This window comes from Perognathus longimembris, chromosome 1, assembly GCF_023159225.1.
Source record: "Perognathus longimembris pacificus isolate PPM17 chromosome 1, ASM2315922v1, whole genome shotgun sequence".
NCBI classification, from domain to species: Eukaryota; Metazoa; Chordata; class Mammalia; order Rodentia; family Heteromyidae; genus Perognathus; species Perognathus longimembris.
The window spans coordinates 17,775,865-17,791,420 of NC_063161.1; positions in this window are offsets into that span (position 1 = coordinate 17,775,865).

Sequence of the window (15,556 nt, forward strand, 5' to 3'; positions counted from 1 at the left end):
TCATATCTATAATCCTAACTACTCAGGAGGCTGAGATCTAAAGATAGAAGTTCAAAGCCAGCCTGGACAGAAAAGTTTGTGAGACTATCTCCAACTAACCACTTAAAAAAACAGAAGTGGAGCTGTGGCTCAAAGTGTTAAAGTGCTAGCCTTGAGCACAAAAGCTCATGGACAGTGGCCAGACCCTGAGTTTAAGCCCCCATGACTGAAAAACAAAAAAAAATGTGGAAGGCAGAGATTCAACCTAAAGGGGAGGAAAAGGTGTAAATAATGGAGATATGAACTTTTCATAGAAATCAAAATAAACTCACTATCTTAATAGTTACTATTTGGCAGATAGGGTCTATATAGAGGAATAGTCACATGAGAACTTGCTTGTGAAGGATCTATCTTACCCCTGGGTCCTTTAGCTCCCTCTTTCTGCTTTCCATTCACTTTGAGATGAGCAGGTATTTTGTGCTATGACCTCACCATCATCATATTCTGGCAAGATGTAGGCCCATAGAAATGATGCCAAATAGCCATGGGCAGAAACTTCTGAGCCAAAATAAGATGTTCCTTCCTACAGTGATTTCTCTAAAAAATTCTGCCACAATGACAAAACCAAACCAAACAAAACTGACTAGTACATATCCTTTACTAGACTTAAGATACCCCTCTTAACATATTCTACCCAATGAGGTTTTATACTTCATTGATGCTTAGTGTTGTTAAAGAAAATGCTGGAGAGTTGGAAAACATATCCATAAAGAGAATCATTACAGGTAAATTTAGTGAGTTTTGTGCTTCAATCACCAAGTAAGACTCTGAGCTCATTTATAATTAATCAGGTGATGTGAGTTCTATTATTATTCCCATTTGATGCAGACAAGAAAATGTATGCTCTGAAAATGTAGATGAAGAAAGTTCCTGTAGCATCCTTCTATAAATCAGCAGGATACAAATCTTGGGTGGATGATATTATATTCTGTGTTCTAACCCTGCATGTGTGGTGGTATGTGCCACAAGATAACACATGCTTTCTATTAGTGGTGCTAATTAAAAATATCAAGGCCATCCACACAGGATTCTGTGTACAGATAGACTGGATTGCCAGGTTAGATTCCAAAGTAACAGACAGTATTGCTTTGTATAGTGGATCCTGCCAAAATGGAGCTCAACCAAAGAGATTGGTAAAGTCAAAACAGGGGAAATTGAGCCTCTTCGTGATAGTAGATCAGTATTGGCAGTGAGTACAGAAAAATTGATCTTGGATTAGAAGCAGAAGTACACTTGAACCTGTTGCCAGTAATTTACAGTCTGAGATTTCTTCACTTGACAGTGAAAAATGTGTAAATAGCAGTCAACTAAATTATATGTGGTACTGAATTCAGTTCATCAGACATTCATAAAAGTTGTCCTACGTGTTGGGCACCAGGCAGTGACCTGAGCACACAATGACTAGGTATAGAATGCACAGTGGACATGAGGAATGTTGTGTGTATGTGGTGGAGTTCATGGATGTTTGAGAAATGATTTACTAAATATACTTCTTGCTTTAAAGGAACTCACAGTCTGGTTGAGGAACCTGTTAAGTAAAAAGACAATCATAATACAGCCTGATTTGTGTTCTAAGATGTGAGTCAGATGGGAGGGTGGATATAAGAGCAAAATATACTACCCCTTTTGGAGGAAAGGTCATAGTCTCTAATCTCTTGCATAGAGTGGGAAGTTTCCAACTAAGGAAGCCTATGGATCCCTTTTATTTAAACAGTCCAAGATCCAGGAGTGTGGCCAGCTATTTTTAATTAGCACTACCAATAGGAAGCTTGTGTTATCTCAAGGAATGTAGTGTCATCTACACAGGAGTCCGAGAAAGCTTGTGCTACCCTCAACTCTACCTCCTCCTTCTCTGCCTGTGCTCAATCAGTTGCAAAATCTTTGTCTAATATTTCTCCCTAATAGCTTTCTAATCTGTCCCCTGTTGTCTCTATCTCTGTTGCTACCACTATAGGTTGGGTTCGGATAAATTCTCCCCTGGATTACTTTGTGGGTCTCTTTGCCCCCCACCTTATCGTTTGCACTCACCCTGCCACTAGAGAGAGAATTTCCTGAGGAGCAATGTGGATGAGTTTTCCCTATCTATGAATCTTAAGTGGCTGTGTATTGTACAGTTAAAAGGGAATTCCTTTTTTCCCTGTCTTTAACACACATTCAAGGTTCTCCTTGAACTTCTTCTTTCAGAGTCTGATGGACTGAATTGATTTCATTATCTTGACTTGTCATGGTAGATGATGTTTCCCAGCTTAACATATGCTGCTGCTTCATGCTGAATGTTGTACATTCCCCCTTCACCCTTCTTCCTTGGATTTTCTCCTAGTTATCCTTCAAATGTTGGCTGAGATCCTGGCTTGAAAAAGACTGGGTTAAACCTTCTAGTACAGTAGTTCAGATAGCACATCATAATTATTTAGTTCATTTGAGTCAAACATTTGTGCTTGAGAGAAGTCAGCATCCTTTTAGTGCTTTTAGTGTCTCTTCAGCTCCATGACAAATACCCTTCCTCTTACTGGGGATGAGATTTTGAGTAGAGAAGCTATGCCAAGGAATTTTATAGAAGGTAGAGGTTGGATAAAGTCTGTAAACAGAGACCTGTTGGTGTCCCAATAAAAGAAGAGCAACTATGCAATATTTGTATAATCAGTACTAACTGAATAGACTAGAGGAAATGAGTTTGGAACCCAAAAGCTCTTCTCTGGCCAGTCTGGCCAACATAAACATTGCCTCAATCATCATTTAACAGGCCACCTGGAAATACCTAGTCTCCCAAAAGTACACTGGCAGTGAATACTGAAGAAAATTTCCATCCTCTGTTCCAATGACAAGAATGTAAAACTACATAATCCTTTATATCAATGACAAGAATATAAAAGTCTGAATGTGATGTAAAAGTCATAGCTCATTATGCATTACATTTTAATTAGAGAAAATGATATGGAAGTTAATGTGCATATTTTTGTATGCATGTAGGAATTGCTACTATTATCAGTGAAAATGAAACACTGAAATAAAATTATGGAAAAGGAAATATCACACCTTTGTTTCTAAAGAATTTTCATTGAGCTCAAAGAAAGCAAATAATGAGGAATGAAAGGAGGCTTTGTTATTCAGTGATTTCTTTGATCTGCCAAAATGTCAAATAATCCATTTAATCAATCAGAAAATTAAAAGAATGTGGCAAACGTCAAGGTAGCGTGGGACTAGAGCTGTGCCAAGTATTTCAACTATAGCATGAAGCTATGTCACAATAGCAATTACTCAATGACTCATTTTTTTCCTATAACTTCGTTGATGCAAGGGTACAATTTAAGTTTTCAAATTAATTGCAGCTGTGCCCTTATTTGAATCTTATATACTTTATTTGAGGATGCTTATACAAATTCTTCCAACTAATACTCGAATGAATCCACTTTGTCAGGGAGGAGGCAGGTCCATTTAGGGCTTTCTGCTATGAGTTTAGCTAGACCTGAAAGATAAACACATAGGTAAATACATACACATCAGATAAATGGATAGATGATAGATACATGGTGGATAAATAGATAGAGAGATAGGTAGATAGATATAGAGATTGATATAGATAGACTATAGAACCTGTTTGTAATTATGGAGCTGTCTGAGAAGATTAACGGGGATCTGGAGGAAGAGAATGTTAGAGGATGAACTCTACACTATGTTGTAGCTGTGAATGAAAGTGGCAGAACTAGAATCGCTGATAGTGGTTCAGTAACAGGGAGTGATGACGGTGGGACAAGTGAGTGACTTCTTTGAACAATTAATATACACATAAAATGAGTGATAAGAATACAAAATAGGTCTTATTTGTGGTGTAAGTACTACTGGGAGAGGGGCAGGTGAAGGAAAACAGCAGATGTAGTCAAAGCTTTTGATGTACATGGGTGAAAATGGAACAACGGCGCTTGTGAAGACTGGCTTAGGAAAAAAGGGAAAGAGGAGAAGTGAGGGAGGCAAAGTGCGTGAACCTAAATAAGGTACATTGTATGCATAAAAAAATCAATCATGGGGGCTGGGAATAGGGCCTAGTTGTAAAGTGCTCACCTCATATACATGAAGCCCTGGGTTCGATTCCTCAGCACCACATATGTATTTTTTTTTAAAGGCCAAAAGTGGCGCTGTGGTTCAAGTTGGCAGAGTGCGAGCCTTGAGCAAAAAGAAGCCAGGGACAGTGCTCAGGCCCTGAGTCCAAGGCCCAGGACTGGCCAAAAACAAAACAAAACAAAATCAATTACAGCTCACAAATTTATTTCTTTGGAATAACTTAAGCTTTAGAGATGATTTGGGGCTTTTTGAAATGAAATATAAAATATTCCGATAAATTAAAATGGAGAAGAATCATTTATCTCAATCATTCAATGAAAGTTAAGTCCCTTCTGTATATCAGGCCCTTTGGTAAGTTCTGGAGGAAAAAAAAGATATAACCAGAAGCAATCCATACATTCATGGAGCATAAGTTTTATATGTGACAAAGTCCTTAGTTTCTCACACACATGAATAACTATTTTGAAACTCAGTCAAATGTCGAGAGAAAGAAATGAAAGATGGGTACCAGTGTTTCATTCCTATAATGCTAGCTACTCAGGAAGCTGAAATCTGAGGATAACAGTTTAAAGCCAGCACAGGCAGGAAAATCAGTGACATTATATCTCCTATTAGTCACCAAAAGTATTCTGAAAGTGGAGCAGTGGCTCTGGTGATATAGCACCAGTCTTGGGCAAAAAAAGCTAAATGACAGTATCCAGGCCCTGAGTTCAAGCCCCAGTACTGGGGCAGATAAAAAGGAAAATAGAAAGAAGGGAGGCAGGGAGGGGAGTGGAAAGGCAAGTGAAAAGAAGGAAAGGGAAGGAAATGGAAGATAAGGGAAGGAAAGGAGGAAGGAAAGAAAAGAAAGAGAGAAAGGAAGGAAGGAAGAAAGAGAGCGAATACTTTGGTGGGAACACATATCAGATAAAGTTGACATAGACTGGAAAGCTGTATAGATGACATGTGGGAAAAGGACAATCTAAAGTTTGAATAGATGTTAATGGGAGTGATAGGGAGTGTTGGACTGGGAGAAACTTCTAGATGACATGACGTAAGTGTAGAAATGCACAAACATGTTTGAAGAGTGAAATGTCACTAAGGTGAAATGCCAAATGGATGGTAAAGGTTGTCAAAGTAGACTGGATCCAGACCAGGTAGTACTGTGTACTCCATGGTACTACTACCATGTGTACTCCATGTCTTATTGTGTACCATCAGGGTAACTCAGACCTCCCAAATCATTGGAAAGGCATTAAAAGGTCTTTTTATTCTTTTGCCAGTCTTAGGGCTTGAACTCAGGGCCTGGGCACTGTCCCTGAGCTTCTTTTGCTCAAGGCTGACACTCTATCACTTTAGCCACAGTGCCACTTCTGGGTTATTCTATTTATGTGGTACTGAGGAATCAAACCCAGCGCTTCATGCATGCTAGGCAAGCACTCTACCACTAAGACACATTGCCAACTGGCATTAAAGGGTTTTAAGGAAGGGAGGGCCATAGAAGTGACACAATTTAATTTGAAGAGCTCTGTCTACCTGCACTATAAGGCTGGAAATAAATGAATGGATTCAGAACAGACCAGGCTAGTAAGGTGGTGTATTTGTTTCACCATGTTGGTCTTGGATAGTGGCAGAGAGGATGGAGGAAAAGAAGATGGAATTAACAGATCAATAAAATGAAAACAATGCTACACTTTAGCATTGGATTAGAAATGGATGAGAACGTGTATCAAAGGTTATTCCTGGACTTTTCCTTTATACAAATGGTACACCTGCGTGAGATAGGAAGCTATGAAGAAAGTCAAAAGTTCAGAGCAGAAGATAAACTATTTTGTTTTGGATGTGTTCCAAGTGACACATTTCAGTGAGGATCTCTGGAAAGAAAATAACAGAGTAGAAAGATTCAGGTCCAGAAAAAAAGACACCAAACCTTGGATAACTTTAGATCAAAGATAGAACAGCCTGCAAAGCAAATAGGAACTTAGATAGATTAAAAAAATAAGTAAATAAATAAAATAAAACATCATTTTGTCATACAGACCTAATTGGCACAGAGGAGAAAACTTGCTGATCAACAAGATAGATAGCTGCTATGAAGTCAGTAAAATGGGGACTTAACTAGTCCATTAGATTTAGCTACATGGAAGGTTTTGGTGACTTTAGGAAGAGCTATTTACAGATATGAGTCATATGTTATGGGAAAATTGGAGTGAACTGAGAGCAAACAGGAGACAAAATGGGAATGAGAGTTATAATCATAATAACATTATCCTTCCGTTATGTAACACGTTCTATGTTCCATGCACTATTTTAAGCCACACTTCATTTAATCCTTACAACAACCTTTCAAGAAACATCTAGTAGTTTTACCATTCCTCTAGAGAGAAGTTAAATCATTTATCCAAGGTCACTTGCTATGAACATTCTCCAAAGAAGGTTTCTATGTGAGGAAGAGAGGAGATTGCTTTAGAAAATGTTGGAAGTTTAGGACAATGCTTAAGAAGCTTTGGGGCGTCTTGTCATTTCACCTTTAGTGAGAAGCCTGTAACTTAAGTATGTGGAGATAGAAATAGGAAATACATTTCAATCCCCTCAAGGAGGGAGAGTGTTGGTTCTCATCTTATATCTATCAATTGGGGTTGCATTTCTCAATCATGCTTAAATGTCCTGAGAAAAGAAAAAAAATCACCCTCATGTATGGAAGTGCTTTCAACTCATGAATGGATGAATCCATTACAGTTTAAAGGACAATGTGGAGGTCTTAGAAACAATAGGGGAAACTATAGGAAGTAGGACCAAGTTTCTGGAAGTAAGTTGTAGAGCTTGTACCCTTGAAGGATGTGTTTTCTCCCAGGCCTGTCCCCTCTCTCTGTCTCTGTCTCTGTCTGTCTGTCTGTCTGTCTCTTAGGCACAATCGAGTATCTCTTTTCTGCCACATGCTCTCCACTATGATATTCAGCCTTGACAGGGGCATAGCCATATAGACCAGCGATCATGGACTGAAACAACTGAAACCATGCATCAAAGTAAACCTTTCTTCCTTTTAAGTTGGTTTCTTCAGGTATGTGGTCACAGCAATGGAAAGCTGACCCGCACCCAGAGATAGATGCCACTTCCCCAGGAAGTCTTCTTAGACCCAAAAGGAAGACCTTCATGTCTCTATTAATCCCTGTTTTCCCTTTTTACTGCATCCAAACCACTTTCAGTCTTCCCACTATGTCAATTATCTCCACTGGGTCCTGTGCCTGCTTGGGTCTTGGCAACATCTGTTCCCATCACAGGACTTGGTGAATGAACCAAAGAATGAATGGCAAAATCTCCGCATTGGATTTTAAGTGGAATGTCCTTTTTGACCTTTCAGTGTCAACATCTGATGTAGTAACCCTATAGATGTGATATGTTCACAGTACTGTTATCATTCATCAAAACATTTCAGCTTAAGAATGTCTGAGGGCTGGGGATATAGCCTAGTGGCAAGAGTGCCTGCCTCGGATACATGAGGCCCTAGGTTCGATTCCCCAGCACCACATATGCAGAAAACGGCCAGAAGCGGCGCTGTGGCTCAAGTGGCAGAGTGCTAGCCTTGAGCGGGAAGAAGCCAGGGACAGTGCTCAGGCCCTGAGTCCAAGGCCCAGGACTGGCCAAAAAAAAAAAAAAAAAAAAAAAGAATGTCTGAGCTGGTCTTCAAAACTAACCTAAAATGGGAAGGATGGATATTACTTCTAGATTATAGATGAGTAACTTGGCATTCACAGGGTTAAGGGAGTTCATGACCACACACCTAACCAGGGGCAGAACTAAACCTTCTTGCTATAATCCCTCTATCCTGTTCACTAGTGGCTGCTGCACATTGTGTTCTGTGCCCCATTGTCAAAAACTTCCATGCATCCCCCAAAGGTGACTTAGTGTCTTTGAAATATCTACTTCTTCCTTCCTCTGTGTCCTAGATGTCTCATGGCCTAGTATAGTTATGATAAACGCCCTTCTCATTAGCTCTGTCTATACAAGGAGGTAGCAAATGTCCAATGGTTTCCTCCGCAAAGACACAGTGAACTTTGACCCTTTGTTGCCATTGTGGGAGGCAGGAATCCTGCTCCTCAAGTACTCATGGGACAATTGCCCAGATAAGGGCCTCATCGCCTTTCCTACCATCCTTCTGATATTTAGCAAGATTTCTGGAAAACAGTTGTGAATGAAGGCAGAAAGAAGCAGGGGAGTTGAGAAGTCTTTCCTTTCCTGAGGGGGTTTGACCACTGGACATAAGGAAAAGGATGTGAATGGCTATGGCATGTCAGCACTCTTTGATCACAGAAACAGGAGAAAGCATCCCACTGCGTAGCCAAAACTATTGCACATTCAAGATGCATCAGGCCTTATGCTTGCAGACTGATATCAGAGATACTACAAGAATACTTTGCAAAGGATCCAGTCAACTTAACAAAAAAAAATTGTTTTAGAGTCTCCCTTTCCAAATCTTAAAAACCATGGAGGACATTTGCCTTTCAATAAGGTTGAATAGGATTAATCACACTATGTGTGTAAGGCCTAGCCTCTAATGGAATGTTGAAAGATTATTGTTTTCCTAATTCCTGTGCATATTGAAGGGGAAGATCACAGAAATGGGATGAGGGAAGCCACTTGAGAGGCTAAAACAATTTGACAAATACTGGGGTCTGACTGTCTTTAATGATTTAGATTTGATAAAACTTAGGAAAAATGTGTTGAAAGTAAATAAGAAAAAATATGTACACATGTACTTCTACAACCATCTTAAGAACTAATAAAACATTTCTTATAGGTTCCTCATGGAGTTTTCCTATTCATTTGAGTCATTTGCTTGTTTTACTTAGGATCTTTCCATTTCTTTAGGGAAAGCAAATAATACAGTATTCCTGACAAATAGTTTGGAATATTAGAGTTTGTACTTAGAGGAGGTATTCCAGGTTAAGACATGGACTCATGTACAAATAAATAGCTCTTCTCAGAACACAGTACACTAGGCTACTAACTAGTTCATCCTTCAAAATTCTGTCTGGAAAAAAACTGAGCTGTGTTATTTGTTCATTTCATCAAGGATGTTAACAACTGTAGAATTCCTATAGTAATTCCACTCCTTACCTGAAAAGAAATCATATGAAGGTATACACATGTGAGTACAAAGTACAGGACAAAGCTTTGCGGATTTAAAAGGAAAGTCAAAATGTAAGTTGAAACTTTCTATTCAAGTATATTTCTCTACAGAGAATGCAAGGTTGAATATGTGTATCTTTGAAGACCAATATGTTATAGAAACAAGAGTTATACCACTGTTGTAATTATTTTCAACATGCCATGTGAAACCGTACCTTTTTTTCTTGTCTGTTTGTTTGATTGTTTTGTTTAGTTTTGTTGCTCTTGTATTCCCTTCCTGTGGTTGTACCCCTGCTACCACTATATCTCATCTGACTATTCTGGATACTGATTATATGGGTATTAGAACTAGGGAAGGGAAAGGGAATATCAAAATTGAAAGACAAAGGACAAAAAGACAAACCATTCCAAAAGCAATGCTTACAAAACTATTTGGTGTAAATCAATTGTATAACTTTTGGGGGAGAGGGAAAGGGGGAGAGGGCAAGTGGGGGAAAAATGAGGGAGGAGGTAACAAGTTGAATGAGAAATGAACTCACTGCCTTACATATGAATCTGTAACCCCTCTGTACCACACTTTGACAATAAAGAAAAAAGTTTTTAAAAAGGCGAATGTAAAAATACATGCATTGTTGTTATTTTCAATGTACCTTATGAAATCATGACTTGTTTTTGTCTTCCCCATGGTTTTACCCCTGATGTCACTGCAACTGATTTTGGGTATTGTATATACATTGTAATACATTGTATTGTATATACATATGTATTGTATGTACATTTCTTGGAACTAGGGGTGGGATAGGAACATCAAAATGGAGAGACAAAGGGTAAAATGTGAACCAATGCAACAGCAATACTTAGAAGACAATATGCTGTAAGCCAACTGTACAACTCTAGGGGGGCAGGGAGAAGGAATTGAGGAAAGGAAAAGTGGGAGAAAAATGAGGGAGGAGGTAACAAGTTTGATAAGAAATATAGTCACTGCCTTATGCATAAAACTGTAACCCCTCTCTACATCACTTTGACAATAAATTAATTTTAAAAATACATGCTACTTGAAGTAGTCATTTGCACAAAGTTTCAAAATGATAATCTTGCAATGGTTCTAGAAAAACACAACTTTTTTTAGTAGGAATACTGTACATGTTATTAATTTCTTTGTAACCACTATAAATTTCTTGGTTATCTTATAAGAAAGAAGGCAAATGTGAAGGAGTCAGATTGTGTAAGACACTAAGATAAACAAAGGATTCTAGAAAAAGTTAACATCGCAGGGAGAACAGCCAGTACACCTTGAAAGTTAAACTGTACGTGCTATAAATACATCTAATCTCTGAACATCAAGAGATAACTTTGTGGGCATTTTGACATTCATTTTAATAAGGAACAGGTAGACCCTGTTATATAAAGGGTAGCATGGTGTACTCTGATGCTTATTAGCTTTCAACATATGTTCAGGTGCTGACTTGAGGCAGAAATCCTGAGTCCCTTACTCCTGGCCTTTAATCATCAGTGGGATGGTTTCCTGTTATATTTTCTCATACGAAAAATAGAGGATCTGGAAAACATACTTTATAGCTTCCTTTTACTTCTCAAATAATGACTTATTCTAAAATTATGAAAGCAAATGAAAACAGCATGATTTGGCAGACACTCCTAGAAGGAACAAAGCAAAGAAAGGAGATAAAAGACAATCTGGTTACCTTTGTAGAAATCAGAACAACACTGATTTTTTTTTTAAGTGAGACAGAAATTCTCTGACATTTACCTCCTATTTACCTCCTGCTAGGAGTGTGAATTAGTATGACATGCGTAAAAAACAATTTTGCTGTGTGTTTATAATATTATATATTAGATATACAATATCTAATATGTAATAATATCCAGTATAAGTATATATGTACACACATATTTACACACAAATGTGAATTAACTTTTGTTTTGTTTTTCTGGGTTCTAGTCTAACTGTGATGCCCAGATTGGTCTTGAACTCTTGAGCCTTCCATCTTTCCCTCTAAAATGCTGAGGCTTCAGACCTGTTCTGCCAGGCCTGGATCTGGAAAATTAACTTCTGTCTCACTAATTCCACTACTAAAAATTTATTTTAAGAAGAATGGACAAAAATTGATGGGAAAAGATGCATTGAGTGTTAGTTTTAAAAGGGTTAAAGTAGAAAAGCAAAGCTACCTAAGAAGATAATGATTAAGATTTGGCTAATTCACATGGTAAGAAATACATGTGTTGCCATGTTTTCTAATGCTCCCATCTAGACACATGAGTGCCAGGAGGTGTCAGATATGCATTAACTCTATCTAGCAAACTGTTTGTCTACCACATGCAGACATGATTATAGTCTCTGAGACAAAATAATCAAGAGCAGAGGCAGACTCTTCCAATTGGCCTCCTGAAGTTTATGTTGTAGTGTGGTAAGACAATACACAAATAAACAAGAAGTATGCATGATATCTGATAGTGGAAACTGATACCCAGAGAAGAAAACCAATCAGGATAAGGTGTTATGGGTCTGCAGGTGCAGGACATACAATTTTAGAGTGGATAGCCAGGACAGTTGTCACTGGGCTTTGAGCAGAGTTAGAGATAGTGAGACAAGTAGGTATCTGGGAAGACAATTCTTGGTAGAGGAAATAGCTATTTCAAAGGCTCTAAGATAGAAGCATATTTTGCAATATTCCTGGCATAAATTTAGTGAGGCTAGGTTGGATGAGATGGGGAAAAGTGACAAATGAGATCAGAAAGATGGTGTGAACCCAGGCCATTTGGGCCTTGTGGCTCACTATAAGGACTTTGTGTGCTTCACAAAACAGTTAGGCACCAATTTTTACTAAGCCTTTGTTGTTTATCCCAATTTTGTACTATTATTGTTTCTATAGGCTCTGATAAAACAGACTCCCAGAATATATTTTTAATCTCTTGCCTAGGTGTTGCTTTACAGTGCCAAATTAAACATCTAAAAGGGAAGAAAGCTAATGGACTGGAACAGTGAACTATGAGGGCTAATACTATTATCTTAAATCAGCCAATTTATTTCGCAATCTTTATGGTAAGGACAAAAGTGAAAGTGGAGGGCAAGAAGGCTGACATCACTGACCCTTGTCTGGATTGTCAGAGGCCTAAGAGTCCCTTTTGTGGAAGCTTATGGGAAGGCCATTGCATAGGATGCTGAGAGATGTGCTCGGTCTTTATCCTGCACCACCTGTTGGCCATCACCATTGTACTTCCATGTGCTCTGTGGGTAATCTTCTTTAGGATGGCTACCTCTGGTAGATCTGACTCTAAGAACTTGTTTAGAAATAGAAAGATCATGATATTGGCCACACACAAAATTCCTGAGATCCGTTTTCCTGTATAGACAGACCTCACTTTGATCTAGATTACCAGTCAATTATCCTTTTAGTCATCTATTTCATGCAAATTTAGGTAACTTTGGTGATTAAGGTGGGCAAGAGAGTAGAGTGTGTATGTGGATCGGCATAAGTAGATTCCCCCCTGAGTGAAGACAGCTCAGAGTAATTACCTATTGGGGGGAAACCCAAATTGTGACTAAACAGATGGCCTTGTCCTATTCAGAGTGTAAGGTTTCACCTGAAGAACAAGGAGATTCTAAAATTAATCTTCTCCAGTGGCCTCACAACTTTATTGTATCATTTGGGATCTGAATGTGTCACACACACACACACACACACATTTGTGTCCAAGTGTGCATTTGAATGTCATAGTTTTTCTTAAGCTATCCATATTTAGTCCCATGCCTGTTTATCCTCCATTAATCATCACAGTGTTGGTGAAACTTGTGATGAACAATTTCTGAAGAGAACATGAAGAACATGGCTCCTTCTTGATGTCTGCCTGTTTTCATTGCTGCATTCTGCTCTACTGGCCAACCTATTTATGCCTACTTTCTGCCCTGTGAGACTTACTGCCACTCCATAACCCGAATAGGCTCACATCCATTAGGAGATATTGAACCCTTAGAAATGACTTTCCTGTGAGTAGTTTGAGAATTATATGAAGAACTACAGTTTAAATATAACCACCTGTGTGTGTGTGTGTGTGTGTGTGTGTGTGTGTGTGTGTACGTGTTGGTATCAACCGGATCATATATATGCCCATCCTTGAGAACATGGGCATGCCGATAGCATAGTCTCATCCTACCCCACACAATTAATAGCTAATTGAAACCCACTGAGACTCAGCAGTAATTAATTAATCTAAGTATGTCCATTAAAATCTGCTATCTGCTTCTATTGGCACTTGTGATGATATTTAGAAGCAAGTATATTCTCCAGGGTAGAATACTTTGTGAATTAGAGAAATTTCCAAGTAACCACTCATTGAAGCTTTTCATGAATTTCTTGACAAATTAATTTTAAATCTTTGACACCATGGAAAGTTGGCTGATGTTCTCTATCTTGGTATGGATCTTTCCCTGATTCATAGGGCAGCTTTTCTTTCTCTAGGTCCCTGGAGTAATTTTGTCGATGCCATTCAAGCTACTTTTTATCTTAAGTTAGTTGCCTCTTGGGGAAGTGGGAAGATATAGTTCTCTAGAGTTTCTAAGGAGAAGAAATTAGTTTTCCTTTTCGGGCAATGTAGATATTTTTAAAACACTGGCCAAACTCTCATTTTGCAGGAAGGCATAAAATAAGAAGCAGATAGGCAAAAAATAGGAAACAGTAAGGTTAAAATATAACAGAAATAAATTTTATTAGAATTTTCATTGAAAAAATACAGAAAATCAGTAAAAATGAATATAGGTCAAGAGTTAATTTTAAGACAGTTCAAACAAAAACATACAGAAGGCAGTAAAAAATGACTGTAAATCAATAGTCAACACTAAAAAACTCTGGTAAAAGAAATGAAACTAGATCCAACCTAGTCGTTTAAGCCTCATATGGAAAGCCTCAAGACATTGTTGAAGAAGTCTTTTCTCTCTCAAAGGTGCTGCTTAGATCCAAAGGTGCTGTTTTACACTAATATCTGAAGGAAGGGGGGCAGGAGAGGAGGGAGAGAGAAGGGACCAGGAGGAGAGGGAAGGGAGGAAGAAAAACTATTTCATGAGCTTTTTTTAAAAAAACAAAAAACAACAACACACCACATGATTGTAATTACTTCATTAGACACTATATGTCTTACTTCATTTAATCCTCACAACTCTATGACACTGGTGCTACAGCTCCTCATTTTAAAGATAAGAACTGTTCGACATTTAAATGATTTGTGCTAGGTCACATAGTTGCAGTGATTAGAACTCAACTTTACTCCAAAGTTATCCTTATTTCCTATCATAGCAAATGTTTCTCCACTCTAGTCTAGCACACCATGACGTGGGAGATGACTCTTATCTCCAGAGGTATTGATGCAATGTATACCTTTTCTAATTTTTTTAATTTTTATTTTGGTTTTCGGGCTTGGGAGTAGAGAAATCTGGACCCTTCCATTTCCAAGAGGGCAAGTCTTGGTTTGTCTATTTCTTCTTTGGTTAGATGAGGAAAGGCCTAGAAGAACTGAATGCCATTTGCCAGACTGGTGGGCTATTAAAGTTTTCCTAGAGTATGTTTGTTAGTAGGAAACAGAGAAGAAAATGTATGATAAACAGAAATGTGCAAGTTCAAATGTACATGTTAATCGATGATTACGAAGATGAGTCTTACAACCTAGAATCTTCAGCTGTCAGAATCTAAGGATAAAGAAACTCAAAGACACCAAGCACATGGGACAGCTATGCACTGTCATTTCTCCATTGCATTCACAGGTCCACAGACTAACATTCTCTAGACTGATGGTCCCTTCTTAGTTGATGATTTTTCACTATGTATTTCATGGCTTCCATCCCTACATGAGACTTTATTACTATCACATAGGAATAAAAAGCCATAAAGCACTAGAGTGAATTTATCTTGGTCGGATGCAAAACTTATTTTCTTCACATGACTTCACAACCATTTCAAAGCTAACCAATCATTTCATGCTACATTAAGGAAACGTTTTAAACTACATATAAGTGACAGGAAGCACACTTAAATTGTGACATCACAAATTAACAAGATTTTTATCCTTCAACCGCATTCTTAGCTACAAGGACCAGGAAACAAGACCAGGAGACACTCAGCAACATTCAACCACTGAATTCACCAAAAACAAAGGACACTGGGGAGAATGCCCAGAGAAAAGCTCATCACTTAGACATTGAACTTGGAAACACATAGGAAAGACAGAAGACAGACAAATCACTGGTACAAACTGAAGCCAGGGGAATTATTTCAAGCCTTTTGCTATCAACTTCTCTCTCAGGAAATTTTGTCTTTTCCCCACCCACTGCTGGCGTTTA